Source organism: Arachis hypogaea, chromosome 11, assembly GCF_003086295.3.
Source record: "Arachis hypogaea cultivar Tifrunner chromosome 11, arahy.Tifrunner.gnm2.J5K5, whole genome shotgun sequence".
Classification (NCBI taxonomy): domain Eukaryota; kingdom Viridiplantae; phylum Streptophyta; class Magnoliopsida; order Fabales; family Fabaceae; genus Arachis; species Arachis hypogaea.
Window position 1 is genome coordinate 69,008,921 of NC_092046.1, and position 7,283 is coordinate 69,016,203.

The 7,283-nt window shown below is 42.0% G+C and overlaps 1 non-coding gene across 1 annotated transcript; it reads left to right on the plus strand.

Moving 5' to 3' along the window:
• The first annotated feature begins 316 nt into the window (after positions 1 to 316).
• On the plus strand, positions 317 to 423 carry LOC112724799 (small nucleolar RNA R71). Its single transcript, XR_003163944.1, has one exon. It is a non-coding gene; the product is annotated as a small nucleolar RNA R71 (small nucleolar RNA).
• Positions 424 to 7,283: the final 6,860 nt, after the last annotated feature.

Genomic DNA, 7,283 nt, shown 5'->3' on the forward strand with positions numbered 1-7,283 from the left:
TTGTTCACAGTCAACTTCTGGTGCATCTCCTTCTTGTTGGGGGGTTTGGGCTTGAATGGCTCAGACTTGATTACTCTCCATCTTCTTGGTCAAGGCTGCTAGTTGTGCAGTGATCAATTTGAGTTCCATCACTCCTCTCTTTTGAGTTCTTTCTGAAGCATAAAAGTGCTCATTCTTCGCTACAGTCTCTATGACATCTATGGCTTCTTCAATGGTTTTCTTCTTGTTGAGTGAGCCTCCAGAAGAATGATCTACTGCTTGCTTTGACTCGTATGACAGCCCTTCATAGAAGATGTGTAGTTACACCCACTCATTGAACATATTAGGTGGGCATTTCCTTGTCAAATCCTTGAACCTCTCCCAGGCTTCATAAAGTGTTTCACCATCTTGTTGTCTGAAAGTTTGCACCTCAGCTCTTAGCCTGTTGACTCTCTGCGGAGGGTAAAATCTTGCTAGAAATTTATTTACAACATCATCCCATGTGGTTAGACTCTCCTTGGGGAATACTTCCAACCACTTTACTGCCTTATCTCTGAGTGAGAAAGGGAACAAAAGTAGCTTGTAGGTGTCAGGATGTACACCATTGGACTTTACAGTGTCACAAATCCTCAAGAATGTACTGAGATGTTGATTTGGGTCCTCCTGGGCTCCTCTTCCATATGAACAATTATTTTGAACAAGTGTGATGAGTTGACGTTTCAACTCAAAGTTGTTAGCATGGATTGTTGGTTTGAGGATGCTGCTGCCACAGTTTCCTCGATTTGGGTTGATGTAGGAGCCTAAGACTCTCCTCTCTTGCCCAACATGATTTCCAGCATCTCCTCCAACATTATCCTGTACTTCGTCATCCATGGTGGTTCTCAGATCTTCCTGCACTAGTTCCTCTCCAACTATGCCTTTGCCTCTTGCTTCCCTCCTTAATCTAAGGGAGGTCCTCTCAATTTCACTATCAAATGAAGATGAAGTTTCTTCCCTTCTACCTGTCATACATTCAACAAAAAAGCAAGTAGAGGACAAGTGAAAGAATCACTATAGTAAGATTAGTGGTTAGCTTGGTTGATGCAATTAATCAAACAGTTAGAAGAATGGAAATATGGACAGTGAATAGCTAAAATAATCAAAGTAAAACTAAAGAAAATAGAGTAGACGGAAGAGTAAAAAACTAAAAAGAAAATAACAAGGTAATAAAATTGCTTAATCTAGCTCCTCAATCAATTTAATCATTGTCAAATTCAAACCAATCCCTGGCAACGGCACCATAAAACTTGATGATCCGAATTCACACCCCATTATAAAATTTGTGAATCCGTTCTTTTGGCAAGCGCACTAAAATTATCGTCAAGTAATAACCCACAGTGGAGTGGGATCATATCCACAGAGATTAGTAGATTTGAGCAACTTTAATCAATTGGTGAATTAGTCAAGCTAAGCAGAATAGATTGTGATTACAGAATTGTAAATGTGCAGAAATATAAATAACTCAAAAGTAAAAGAAAGCAGTAAATAGCAGAATTGTAAATGGCAATAAAATTAAAGAGCAGAAACTTAAATGACTCAATAATAAATGGGAATGGGGGATTGCAGAACGTAAAGAAAACTATAAAGAGAATGGAAGATAAGAATGAGGGAATTCATTGAGATCAGGAGATGTTGTCTCTTTGGATTAATTCCAGCTCATATCCTCCTCAATCATGCAACTCATTGACCTCTTGGCAATCATGATTGATTGAGCCCCAATCCCTTGGTGACTCAATCTCTCAGATCTTGATCAATAGCCAATTCCTTTGTCTAATTGCTCATGAAGAGAGATATGCTTGGTCCCTGATTATACCACACATCATCATAGGTCCAAGTAGAGGGAGGATTTTATGTCACCATATCCAAACACCAAAACCCAGATCCTACTCAAGTGTGAGAAGGGGTTTCTAGCATGGTTTCATGTTTCCTTTTCCAAGGTTCCCATGAAACCTATTTTGCATTCAACCCCTTTTCCAAGGTGATTGAACACTAGCATGAAGAACGAAATTCTTTCTAGCAAATCAAAGAGAAGATGAAGAGAAGAAGAAATTCACTATCATTAATCCATCAAGTAATTGAGAGGAAATTTAGCTACTCAAAGCTCAAGAAAAGGTAAAAAAAGTGGAAAAAGTGAATCTAACTATCCTTCAACTAATAGCTCAACTGCTTAACCCCTTTTCCAGTACTTCCAAGGGGTATATATACTACTCCTAGTAATAGAAAATAAAGAAAAATACAAAAGTGAAAGTAAAATTACATTTTAGAGGGAAAAGAAACTCATAAAATGTGATCTCACAACTGGCGTGTGATTGGCGCTTCAGTGGCGTGCCACGCCTAGCTCTGGTTCTGCCTTGGCATGCCACGCCCATTCCTCAAGTTGCACGCCTCCCTTCACTGACAACCCTGGCGTGCCACGCCTTCGACACGAAGTGGCACGCCCAGGGTTCTTTTAGGCCTTGGGTAGCCTGGCGCGCCACGCCTTCGAGCCCAAGTGGCACGCCCAGGCCTTTTTAAAGCCTTGGTTAGACTGGCGTGCCACGCCTTCGAGCCCAAGTGGCACGCCCAGGCTTTTTCCTCTCATTGTTGGCTTCTGGAAATTTGAACTAGCGTGGCACGCTCAAGGTTTGGCATGCCACGCCCATGCTTTGTGCTTGGTCTCTCTCTCTGGAAAGTTGAACTAACGTGGCACGCCCAGGGTTTGGCGTGCCCCGCCCTTCATGTGCTTGGTTCCTCTGCTTGGCGTGCCACGCCCAGAACTCAAGTGGCATGCCCAGGTCATCTCTTGGGTGATTGGTGATGGTGGCGTGCCACGCCTGGGACTCAAGTGGCACGCCCAGTTGATTTTTATAGCTGGCGTGCCACGCCTTCAATGCCAAGTGGCACGCCCATATGGTTGGCCTTATTTCTCCCTCTCTGGAAAGTATAACTAGCGCGCCACGCCCATCATTTTCCTTGGTTCCAGTAGTTGGCGTGCCATGCCTAGCATTCAAGTGGCACGCCCAGGTAAGGATCTTGAGCTGGCGTGCCACACCTTCGACACCAAGTGGCATGCTTAGTCTTTGCTTTGGCCTTCTTTGTACGTTGGCGTGCCATGCCCAGATGCTCAAGTGGCACGCCCAGCCTTTTTAACCTTCAACTTCCTCTCTGGAATTTTGTACCAGCGTGCCACGCCAAGCTTCTCAAGTGGCACGCCCATTCATTTGTGTCCTTCTTAGCTTTGGCGTGCCATGCCTGGTTCCTCAAGTGCCACGCCCAAGTGATTTTAAAGCTGGCATGCCACGCCTTCGACATTAAGTGGCACGCCCATGAATTAAGTGGTCAGTTTGGCATGCCACGCCTAGCCTGGTGTGCCACGCCCCTTTGGTGGCCTTCATTGTGGCTCTCTGGAAGGTTGTACTGGCGTGCCACGCCCAGCTCTTGGCGTGCCACGTCCATGTGATTTTGTGGCGTTTGCTCCAAGTGGCATGCCCGTTTCACACGCCCAGCTTCTTTTGTTGTTTTCTCCCCCTTTTTGATGTCTTTTTCTCCTGAAATTCAGCACAAACTAATTTCAAAGCAATGTATTGTAATGTTTATCAATTGATGCACGAATTGCAATGATTTAATGAGATTATGCCCTTTTATGGTCCTTTTTATGCAAGAAAAAAGGGTAGATGATGCAAGTCATCATGGTTCGGAGAAGAGGTTGGGAAGCTCTGATAAACCCATATTTTATGATATATTTTGTGCTTAATCTGAGTGATTTATTCAATCCTTCACCCACTTATCCATATTAATTGCATGGTTTTACTTTTCCTTCCTTATTATATGATGTATGTGAAAAACATGTTTTCCTATGCTTTAAAATTAATTATTTTAATTACCTTTATTTCCATTCGATGTCGTGATTAGTGTGTTGAGTAGTTTCAGATCTTCTAAGGCAGGAATGACTTAAAGGATGGAAAGGAAACATACAAAAATGGAAGGAAAGCATAAAACGGAGTCTGTGAAGAAACTGGCATCTACACAATCGCATGGGCGATGCGGACGCATGCCAAGCGCGAAGAAGCAGCGACGCGGCCGCATGACTGACGCGACCGCGCGCCTTAAGCAGAACAAATATGACGCGGCCGTATGACTGACGCGACCGCATGATAAGGAAAACTCCGAATGACGTGACCGCGTGACCCACGCGGACGCGTGACAGAGGCCACGCACCAGAAATTGCAGAAAATGCTCCCAGCGAATTCTGAAGCCCTTTTTGGCCCAAATCCAAGTCCAGAAGGCATAGACCAGAGGTTATGAAGTGGGGGAATGCATCCATTCAGGGAGAGACGACTTTAGTTTAGTTTTCATGATTTAGATTTAGTTTAGAGAGAGGTTCTCTCCTCTCTCTTCTCTTTTAGGATTAGGATTTAGGATTTCTCTTAGTTTTAGGAGTGACTCTCGATCCCATGTTCAATGTTCTTTTACTTTATATTTATCTCTTACTTTCAGATACTTTAATGCTTATATTAGTTATGTTGCCTATTTGGCTTATGCTACATTCATGTTACAGATTACTCTTTTGAATTAATGTTATTTGAGGTATTTCAGTTTAATATTGCTTTCTCTTATTTACATTGTTGTTATTCCCATCTGAAGACATTTTTATTCCAGTAGATTTACTTTCCTCCCTTTTGGTCTTGGTTAAGAAATCAGTAATTCAGGAGTTATCAAACTCAAACATGAATGGTAATTGTTATCTTTGTTAATTGAATTGAACTTCAATAATCCCAATCTTTCCTTAGGAAATAAATAGGATTCGAAGATCAACCAATTAATCCCTTGACCTTCCTTTATCTTAGTAAAGGTTAACAAAATGGAATTAAGAGTCAATTCTCATCATCATTGATAAGGGTAACTAGGATAGGACCTCTAATTTCTCATACCTTGCCAAAAGTATTTACAGTCATTTGTTTATTTTACTTGCCATTTAAATTGCTTGTTCGTCATTTACTTTATTTGCTAATTAAATCATTCCCTCCTCATTCTCAAAACCCCAATTTACAATCTCCATAACCAATAATAAGAACATACTTCCCTGCAGTTCCTTGAGAAGACGACCCGAGGTTTGAATACTTCGGTTATCAATTTATTTAGGGGTTTGTTACTTGTGACAACCAAAACGTTTGTACGAAGGGATTTCTGTTGGTTTAGAGACTATATCTACAACGTGACTGTTTTTATGAAATTCTTTACCACCATAAAATCCTAACGTCATAATGGCGCCGTTGCCGGGAAACTGCAATCGTGTGCCTTAATATTGCTTATTGTAAATATTTTTCTTTTACTTGTTTATTTGCTTTTACTTTCCCCTCTTTATTTCTTTTAGCTACTATGAATTCTCACCCCTGTCGCTTTGAGTTTGGTTCTAATGTTATTGAAAGGAATGGAAGTTATAACAGGAACATGCATCAAGGTTAGAGCAATCAAAGATGGATGGAGCCAAGAGGATCTGATCAACCCTTTAGGCAACAACACCCTCCAGGATATCATGGACAAAGACTATTCTACAATGCATACCAAGCAAATAGACATGGTGGACAACCTTGTAATTACCAACAAGCCCCACCCTGTACTTATAGACCATCCTCTCATCATAACCCCAAAGCACCACACACACTAGCTCCTTTTCACCATTCACCACCGTATGATCCTCATTTACCCCAGTTCTAATCCAATCACTCCCAAACACCACCACTTCCGCCTGTGCTATATCCAAATCTATCACCCCGAGAATCAGAGGTTCGCCTCAAGGAAACAGTAAATCGACTTCAAACAACCCTTCATCAACTGGAGCAAGCAGTAAGTTAATTATCTTCTAGATGTTCGAACATTCAAGGACATCCCACAGCCCCATGTGGAAGATCTAATGAAGAGCGTAGCATGAAGGAGATACTAGAAACTCCAGTAGACAAGACAGAGCATGGTTTCGTACTGGAACAAGTAGAGGAAGCTGTCATTATTGAAGAAGAAGAGTTGGTTGAAGACTTAGGAGATGCTGAACCTCCATGAGAATCCAAAGTTGTGGAGCATTCTGTCAAGGATGTTACAATTGATGCTAAGGAGGATTGTGCGCAATGCCCAGAGCAAGTCTTTCATGAAGAACTAGACAGAATAACCCAAGAAGCAGATTTCCTTGATGATGATAGTCACAAGTCAAGTTCTCCTAGTAATGAACTTGCATCCGCAAGTGAATTCTCTGAGGTCGAAGAATCTTCCCCAAGTGAATACGAAGATGATACGGAGGTAGATTTCTCTCAACCTCCAGTCAATGACTTAAGTGATGAGGAAGACACAGATGGCTTTGATCAGGACATGGATATATTTGAAGAATCTTGCAAAGAAGTGGAGAATTTCACAGAAGAGCACAAGGGAGTAGAACTCACAGAATCACTGGAACTACCTATTCCAAAGCCATTACCACCCAATACAAGTTTCAAGTGGGTACAATCCTTAACCTTTAACTGTGTTTTGCCACTTGAATATGGTTTTCTTGAAACAGATGGCCAGCTTAGAGCTCTCTGCGGCTTTAAGAGTAAAAGGGAAATGGCTCGTACTCAGAGCTGGTGCACAAGGTTCAATAAGGTTCCACGCTTCAACTTAAAGTGCACGGATTGGCATCATGATCAATCAGATGGATCTCGGAAAACATTTGGTTATCCTGGTGAGAATCTAATCTCTAAACCACCCGGATGGAAAAGTATAGATCAAGACGAAGGCGGATTCAAAAGCAAAGTTTGGGATCCTGGAATCTGTGCTGACATTCATCACCCTGGGAGCCTGACAATCTGTTTGAAGCTGCTCAGAAGCTTCACATGCCTAGTTTGGGACCCCGGAGGCTATTGGCATTCCCAGCATTGGTGGAGATTTCTGGATGAATTTAAGCATAAGCCTCCATGACAAGAAGCTCATCCAATATCCAACTTAAGGACTTTAACTAAAAGTGCTAGGTGGGAGACAACCCACCATGGTATGATCGTTCCTTTTTCAATATTTTTTTATTTAGTTTTATTTTTTTCAAGTTTTATTTTATTTTATTATATTGAACCTGGAAGCTTTGCATCTCATTCATATTAATCATTGCATTCTGCATACAGTTTAAAAAAAAAAGGCTGTGCGACACGACCGCATCCCTCATGCGATCGCGTCAAATTGCGAAAACCACTACCCACGCGACCGCGTCATTCACGCGGCCGCATGACCTGGAGATCGGCGTAAAGATCCAACGTCCAGAAAGTTAG